The sequence below is a fragment of the Gorilla gorilla genome, chromosome 6, assembly GCF_029281585.2.
Source record: "Gorilla gorilla gorilla isolate KB3781 chromosome 6, NHGRI_mGorGor1-v2.1_pri, whole genome shotgun sequence".
Classification (NCBI taxonomy): Eukaryota; Metazoa; Chordata; class Mammalia; order Primates; family Hominidae; genus Gorilla; species Gorilla gorilla.
In genome coordinates, this window is record NC_073230.2 from 78,244,181 (window position 1) to 78,253,478 (window position 9,298).

Genomic DNA, 9,298 nt, shown 5'->3' on the forward strand with positions numbered 1-9,298 from the left:
ATAAAATATCTACTGTCTGGAATTAAAATCGAGCTGAGGGCGTCTTCCCTACCCCCTCCCTCCACACACATGCACACACTCTCAACATACCATCGGAAAAGATTTCCATCATCAATTTCCATTCTGCCCACATTGGGAGGGACAGAGAGAGTAGTCTCAGCTACTCGGGATGCTGAGGCAGGAGGACTGCTTGAGCCCAGGAGTTCGAGGCTGCTGTGAGCTATGATCACGCCGCTACACTCCAGCCTGGGTAACAGAATGAGACCCTGTCTCAAAAAACAAAACAAAACAAAACAAAACAAAAAAAAAAAACTTGCAGAATCCAAAAGTATCTTTTTATCTTTATCTTTATCCAAAATAAATAATCTCTTTGCAAAATGCTTCATTTATCAGGGGTTTTTTTGTGCATTGAGATTCTGTACATAACAGAGACATTCAATAAAAATATGTTTTGAGTTAGTGAATACAGATCTTCAGTATGCTGAAAATCATGCAGAAAAATGCTTAAGGTCTAAAATGCGAAATCTACCATATGTTTATGTTAGAGGTTTCTTCTTCTTCTTCTTCTTTTCTTTTTTTTTTTTTAAGATGGAGTCTCACTCTGTTGCCCAGGCTGGAGTACGGTGGCACAATCTCGGCTTACTGCAAATTCCACCTCTTGGGTTCAAGCGATTCTCCTGCTTCTGCCTCCCAAGTAGCTGGTAATACAGGCGCAAGCCACCATGCCTAGCTAATTTTTGTATTTTTAGTAGAGACGGGGTTTCACCATGTTGGCCAGGCTGGTCTTGAGCTCGTGACCTCAGGTGATCTGCCCACCTCTGCCTCCCAAAGTGCTGGGATTACAGGCATGAGCCACCGCACCTGGCAGAGGTTATTGATAAGATGGAGAAGTAGCACATTGAAAGCAACAAGCACAGAGTACATCTTCAGAGTGTTGTCACTTCTTCAACAAGGAAGTAAAAGAAAATCTCAGAGCTGGCCTTGTCATCAGGCTATCACAGACAGACCCTCAGGCACGAGGGCATTGAATTGGCACTGGATCACCAGATAGCACCAAATAGTTCTGTTGCACATGTTAGCCAGGGCTGGATTCCCTATAGCATGTTGTTAAGAACTTATAGTACCAGCTGGGCATGGTTGCTCACCCCTATAATCTCAATGCTTTGGGAGGCTGAGATGGGAGGATTGCAGAAGTTTGAGACTAGCCTGGGCAATACAGCAAGACCCCATCTTTACAAGAAATTTAAAAAATTAGCCAAGTGTGGTGGCATGTGCCTGTAGCCCTAGCTATTTGGGAGGCTAAGGTGGGAGGATCACTTAAGCTCACAATTTGGAGGCTGCAGTGAGCTATGATCACAGCACTGCACTCCAGCATGGGCAACAGAGCAAGATCCTATCTCAAAAAACAAACAACAAGAACCTTGCAGTATCCAAAATAGATAAAAGTGATCACTTCTATGTCAAAACAATTCCTCTTTTCATTCATTTAGGTGAAATAAAGCCTCACTCTAGGTGTTTGCTTTACAAAGGCTGAGGATGGATTGCAAATACAGAGAAAAAAGACATTGCATCTTGCTTTGATTTTACTCCTGTAGACTCACTGTATTAGTCTATTTTCGTGCTGCTGATAAAGACATACCTGAGCCTGGGTAAATTATAAAGAAAAGGAGATTTAATGAACTCACAGTTCCACTTGGGTGGGGAGGCCTCACAATCATGGCAGAAGGTGACAGGCACGTCTTACATGGCAGCAGACAAGAGAGAGTATGAGAGCCAAGCAAAAGCAGAAACCCCTTATAAAACCATCAGATCTCGTGAGACTTATTCACTACCACGAGAACAGCATGGGGGAAACCGCCGCCATGATGCAAGTATCTCTTACTGGGTCCCTCTGACAACATGTGGGAATTATGGGAGCTACAATTCAAGATGAGATTTGGGTGGGGACACAGCAAAACCGTATCACTTACTATGCAATTGCTTGATCAATTCCATAAGAAAGAAGGATGTCAATGAGAAAGCAAGCCAAAGAGAGCATAGAGTTATTTGAGAAAAGGTGGGAGGCTCAGGAGAATCATTCACTAGTTTCACCACAGAGTTGTTTGCTAGGAGGATAACAAACCAAACTAGGGTGATGTCTGTAGAAAGAATAATCACAACAATAAAAAATATTAATAGCTAAGACAGACAGTGCTTCCATGTGCAGATACTCAGCTAAACGTTTTGCATATGGAATCTTACTGCATCCTCTCAATTACCCCATGTGGACTTCAACCTCCCAGCTTCCCTGTATGGTAGGAACTGCTATTATTCCTATTTCACAGATGAGGAAACTGAGGTTAAATAATGTAGTACAAGAGCTATAAAGTGACAGGATTTGTTAGGAAGGGATGTGATTGGACAGGAACAGGGAGGCATGGTCACTGGATGAGTAGAGAAATCTGGCCCAAACTCCCCATCTAGGAGCCGAGGGGATAAGCCCACAAGGTCAACTAAGGCAGATGGCAGTAGGCAGGCACCAACAATGCCAGGAGGCAGGTGGAGCCCAAAGTTTGGAATATTAGTGAAGGCGTAATCAGCCTTGTGGTCCAAGTTAGCGAGCTCTAGTGAGAGCCACAGAAAATACATTTGCTCAGCAAAGGCTCTTTGACAGTTGCCACCAGATTTGAGTCTTATGAGAACTCTGATATACAAATCCTGGGACAGAGGTTCAGAAAGCAATGTGCCTGAAACTGCATCACTGGGAATCGGTACAGCATCATTACTCAAAGCACCACCAAAGCCCCAGGATGTGTCTGATAAGCTCAGGTATCTCCCAGAGCACATGGGCCTGCCTAACCCCTACCCTGATTCACACTTTTCTTAAAATGTTCATCTTCTGATCACCTTGAACCTAAGCCACAGTCCCAGAGCCTGGCAAAGAGGTCAGATGAATGTGTCAGCATTGAGTTGCCCCATTGGTAATTTGTACTCAGGAGAGGGACGGCCATATCTACAATAGCTGGACTAGTACTTCCAGTGAGTGACCTGTGGTGGGAGGAAAGAGCAGGTTCACCCAGGATCAAAGGAATCAGTCCCAGTCCAGAGGACAAGACACAGGTCAAGTCATAAAACCAAAGGGAGTGAGCCAGGAGCATGCCAGGCCTGTGCCCAGTCACAAAAGACAGTTGTAAATTAGTGGGTTGGAATGAAACAAAGATCCTTCAGTTGACCCAAGGCATCCATGAAGGGCCTCAACTGACCTGCAGCCTGGAATTGTGCAGTAAGCAATTTGCTAGCAAGAAGCTGCACTGTGGGTAGAAAGGGAGGAGCTCTGGGCCAGGCACCATGGCTCATGCCTGTAATCCCAGCACTTTGGGAGGGCACAGAGGGTGGATCACTTGAGGTCAGGAGTTCAAGACCAGCTTGGCCAACATGGTGAAACCCCCTCTCTACTAAAAATACAAAAATTAGCTGAGCATGGTGGCACATGCCGGTAATTCTAGCTATTCAGGGGGCTGAGGCACGAGAATTGCTGGAACCCGGGAGGCAGAAGTTGTAGTGAGCCAAGATGGCACCACTGCACTCCAGCCTGGGCAATAAAGCGAGACTCCATCTCAAAAATGGCAGGCAGGCAGGCAGGAAGGAAGGAGCTCTGTATAATGCCAGAAATCAGGGCCACAAGTGATTGCTCACACCTGTAATCCCAGCCCTTTGGGAGGCTGAGGCAGGAGATTGGCTTGAGGCCAGGAATTCGAGACCACCCTAGGCAACAAAGGGAGATCCCATCTGTACAAAATTTTCTCTAAAAATTAGCTGGATATGGGGGCATGTACCCGTAATTCCAACAACTTGGGAGGCTAAGAAGGGAGGATCGCTTGAGCCCAGGAGTTTGAGGATACAGTGAGCTATGATTGTGCCACTGTTCTCCAGCCTGGGTGACAGAGCAAGACCCTATCTCTAAGAACCGAAAATAAATGCTCTCCTGGGCATTCCAAATACTGAGATTGTAGACAACAAAACTGAGCCTCCCTTGAATTCTTACCTATTTGGACAGTCACGCTTCACTTTGGAATCTTTTTTCCTCCAATACTATCACTACACTTAATCTGATTTGAATAATCCCAAGGCCTTATTCAAATATTCCTTTGTGATTTTTGGGGGGAGATGATATATTTGTATTTATTTATTTAATTTTACCCTTTCTTTTGGGCTCAGGGGTATATGTGCAGTTTTGTTATATAGGCAAATTCATGTCATGGGAGTTTGTTGTACAGATTGTTAAGCCTAGTACCCATTAGTTATTTTTCCTGATCCTCTCCCCCCTCTCACCCTCCACCCTCCCATGTGTGTTGTTCCCCTCTATGTCCATGAGTTCTCATCATTTAGCTCCCACTTTTAAGTGAGAACATGCAGTATTTGGTTTTCTGTTCCTGTGTTAGTTTGCTAAGGATAATGGCCTTCAGCTCCATCCCTGCAAAGGACATGATCTCATTCTTTTGTATGGCTGCATAGTATTCCATGGTGTATATGTACCACATTTTCTTTATCGACTCTACCATTGATGGGCATTTAAGTTGATTCCATGTCTTTGCTATTGTGAATAGTGCTGTAATCAATCAATATCACTGATCCTTAGAGAAATGCAAATCAAAACCACAATGAGATACCATCTCACACCACTCAGATGGCTATTACCAAAAAGTCACAAAATAACAGATGTTGGCGAGGGTGTGGAGAAAAGAGCATGCTTAGACACTGTTAGTGGGAGTGTGAATTAGTTCAACCATGTGGAAAGCAGTGTGGTGATTTTTCAAAAAGCTAAAAACGGACCTACCATTTGACCCAGCAATTCCATTAATGGATATACACCCAAAGGAATGTAAGTCATTCTATCATAAAGACACATGCACACAAATATTCCTTTTAATTTACTTCAACGTCTTTTCCTGGGAGTCACTCACTTTAAGACAGGTCCAAAGATCTGGGGCACTGTGTTGTGAAAAGCTTCCTCCCAGCAATATGTCCCCACACCGCCAGGGGCTTCCTGCCTCTGTCTCACCTGAGATACAGTTAGACGCCTCTTGTTGAACTGTCAGGATTAATTAACAGTTCACTTTCTAACCCTTTGACCAATTAGGAGAAGATCTTCATTCCAGCTCCTTTTTACTTCCTTGCTTCCGTTCTCTCTTTTTGGCTAAAAGAGAGATTAAGGTGTAACAACATTTCAGTGCCAGTGAGTAGGAGAAAGCCCTTTGATTAATTTTTCTAAAGATAAGAAAGAAACACTCCTCTCAAACAAGGGAACAGAAAGGTTTTCCAGAGGTATCAGCTGGAAAGGTGACAACTAAATTGGAAAACAGGCACCTGCAGCAACTCCACTGTGCAGCCTGCAACTAGGTAGGTCCCTTTGAAGCCAGATATTCTGAAAGCATTGGTTTCTTTACAGGAATGGAATGTTTGAAAACCAAAATTAAACAAGGATTTTGACCGTATGGTTAAGCAAAGTTTGTGACATTAGAATACAGAGCTTGGCTTAAAATAAGAAGACAGCAACGGCTGCTACCATAAACTTTGTTGGCGAATTAGAAATTTCCATTAATAAAAGTGTCTTTTTTAATAAAGAATGGACACATGCAATAAATTGATGCTCAATTTTCAAATAATTTGCCTCTTTTTAAAATGCACTTATTCAAATCATACTTAACCTAATTTAATCGTGTGTTGGCGTTTCAAAAGGCACTTCAGAATCTAGCGTGGCTCAAGATCTTTACTCTGAGTTAGAATTCTAATTCCACAATAAATTTGTCTCCTTGCCACTGCCTTTGTCTCTCCACAGTGTTTCTTCAATTCAGCACCCAGAGTGGTCCTTCTGAAATGTGACAGCTTACAGCATTCTGGGCTCAAAATCCTCCAAAGGTCTCCATTTATCAGTCAAAGCAAAGTCACATGTCGTGATTCTGACTTCCTGGGTTGCCCAATCTCTCTCTCTCTCTCTCTCGCTCGCTCTCTCTTTCTCTCTCTCTCTCTCTCCCCTCTCACACCAGCCATTTTGAAATTTATAATTGCAGAAAAAAACTCACCACCCATTATACTTGCATCCACTAGTCCTTCTGCAGAGAGACCTAAACACAAATATCCCCCTTAACAATGAGGTCTTCTTTACCCCCCCTACTTAAAACATCAGACTTCCCCCTGCAACACGCAAGTACATACATACACACATATGCACATGCATTCCTTATCTTCTTGATCCTGCTTTGTTTCCTCCATAACATATACCAAACATTGTATTCTTTTATAGTTTATTCATTCCATGAATTCTTCCCGCAAAGACAGGAGCTTTGTGTCCATCAGCTTTGTTCATTGCTGAATTCCCCAGGACCTACGACAGTGCCTGGAACATGGTTGGTGCTACCAAAAACTTCTTGAATCATGAATGGATATTCCTGGCACATCCAAGTTGCTCAGAAAACTCAAGTTCTAGCTTACTTGTCCAGGCTGATTGACTCAGGGTCTGGAAATAGTCTGTCTGGCTCAGGAGACAGGATAGACAATTCTAGTCACCACACAGCCACCAGGTAGCTGCATAAACTTCAGAGCCCAGTCTCTCTCCTGCTATAAGCGTGAGCCACTTTATATTTTCATTGTTTTACTCATCACTCCTCCTTAAGATAACGTTGTGCAGTGCACAACTTGCACAGTGGTACTTAACAGCCCTGTAATAATCATCAATCAATTACTAATTCCAATCGATCATACCTTCCAATGTCTCTCATATCCCTTTGCTGCACTGCTGGTGACGTAGTTTATGTCTAGTTAGTCCGATTAAATCATCTTTCTGGATTATTACTTTACACTTCTGTGACAGCCATGAGAAGGTACCTTACAGACCTCCAACTACAATGAGTGCAATTGACCAAGGGCCTTGACTGCCGTGCCCTGAAATCCATTGCACCATCTGGGCTCCCCACCAGTGACAGAATATGGCAGTGTTACTTACTAAGGCAGGCCCCTTTCTAGGAGACACACATTCCTCTGATGGCCGGCTGTGGCTGGAAGACTCCTGACTGCCTTGCCAAACCTTCTTTGGACGACACAGAAGTCTAGGATATTGTCACTTGCCTTCCTTCTCTCTCTCCTTCACCCGTGGTCAGGCTTGCATTGCTGTCTGATGGACCTCTCAACCATCTTTACCTCCCTCCCCAGAAACTCACAATTTTTTTTTTTCTGATAAAATCCTTGCATGCTTAATCCTGTCTTGGCTTCTGTTTCTTGGAGAACCCTAACCAATATACCTTCTTCCTAAATTCCCAACTCTAGCTTCCATTCCTTACAACACGTCTTCCCAAAGGGAGGGATAGTTCCAACAGAAAAATCAGATCCTGCTCCTCATTTTCTCAACATTCTTTGCTGAATATCACCACTCCTAGGATAAAATCTAACCTGCTTAGTGTGACGTGTGTATAGGAAGACCTTCATGCTCTAGTCTTAATGGACTTTTCCAGCTTTCTCCCTGGTCTTTACTGCCTTGCATTTTATGCCTTGGCAGCTCCAAATGACCACAATTTGCAGAAGGGCCATGCTCCTCTAAGCTGCTTTATTTTCAGCAGGTTTTCCCCTCTTCCTGGAAAGTCACTCTATCTCAACCTTCCACTGCCCTTACACACATATGCACACACACACACACACACACACACACACACGCATGCATGCATTTGCATCCCACCTTTTTCCAGTGGAGACCCAGCCCCAGTGGGGTTTGCCCCCATAGAGCTCTTTGCACCCCTCTCAATCTGCCCCAGGTTCTTGTACCTAGAAAACCTTTCCAGAACTCTTTACAGTACAGCATTTAGAGGCTTCCTTTTCACTCTGCTTCCAGACAAGCTTATTGAAGGCAGCAATTATGAAGAGGACCCTAAGGACTATCTGCCCTGCCTCACTTTCCTAAAAGCTTCTCCACCATCCCAGTCCATGGAATAACTTTCCTGGGCCCTGGACAGTCATATTATTCAATATGACTGGGCTCACCTCACCACAGTTGAGTGGACCAGTTGTAAGTATGTAACATTTGAGCCAGTTAGAGTTTCCTCTCTAGGAATTTGAATTTCAAACTAAAAGAAAGTCAGGCTATCTTTGGGCAGCTGAATCTGTGATATCACCTCCCACCATTTTGCAAACAACAAAGAACAAAGCCAGTAGACAGGAAGGAGCAGAGATGAAAGACGGTTCTTGCAAATTAAGGATCAGATAAAAAGAAAAAAATATGCAGAAGAAGAGGAAGAGGAAGAAGAAGGAGGAGGAGGAGGAGAGAAAAGTGGTTCTAATTCCTCACTACTTTCATCTTCTCCCTTGCTATGGTGAGGCAATCTAATATCCTTGTAAGAAACTTCTATTTCCTGTTAAGCTAGCTTGTAAAAGACAGGCCACCTTTTTCATCTCCATATCCAAAGTGCATATAGATCCTCAGTAAACGTTTGGACTAGAATGAATAAAGGAAGGAAGGAATAGCGAATGAGTGAGCAGGAAGCTTGTGGTGGAAGGCAACGATGTGATATCCATCATTGACAGACCAGGGCACATTGGCTGAAAGACATGTGAAGACAGTTTTCTGTGACAAGACAGTGATGCTGGTATTAGGAGACCCAGACAGAGGCTTATGGTAAATATGATAATAACAGCAATCCATGCATGTCTGAGAGGAGAATCTGTAGTTAAATCTCATCAGGCAATACAGGCAGTCTCTGACTTATGATGGTTCAACTTAGAATTTTTCAGCTGATCCCCATCCTAAGTTGTAATCCCATCCTAATTTGAGGAGCATTTGTAATAACTGTCAGCCCTGCCTGGATGTCCGTGAAGCCAGCCAAGCTGTCAGCTTGCAGGTGCTTGGGCTACTGCACTGAGTCAATAAGCCCTGGCTGACTGCAGGGTTTCCCAAAAAAGTATGTCCTGAATTTCTATGCCTTCAAATTCAGTAACCTGGTCCTTCTGGGGATAAGTGCCTTAGCGGTACCAGAAGTGAACTGTACCTAAAGTTGGTAAATCTCCTCCTGACCCTCAGGTGTACCTTGTGGTGATACATCAGCCCCATAATGTGACTGATGTGCACAGTACATGAGGTACTACTTGCAAAGTGCTTTGCGCAAAGCCTGGCTCCTAACAGGTGCTCGGTGAAAAGTACATAACCTGTCTCAGCCTCATTTTCCTCTCTGAAGACTGAATTAAATTGTACCAGATGTTTTATAAGTTTTTTTCTCAATTCTAAATATCTTTTATCAATCACGGTTTAGGGACATTGCCTTGGGGCATTCTCCAT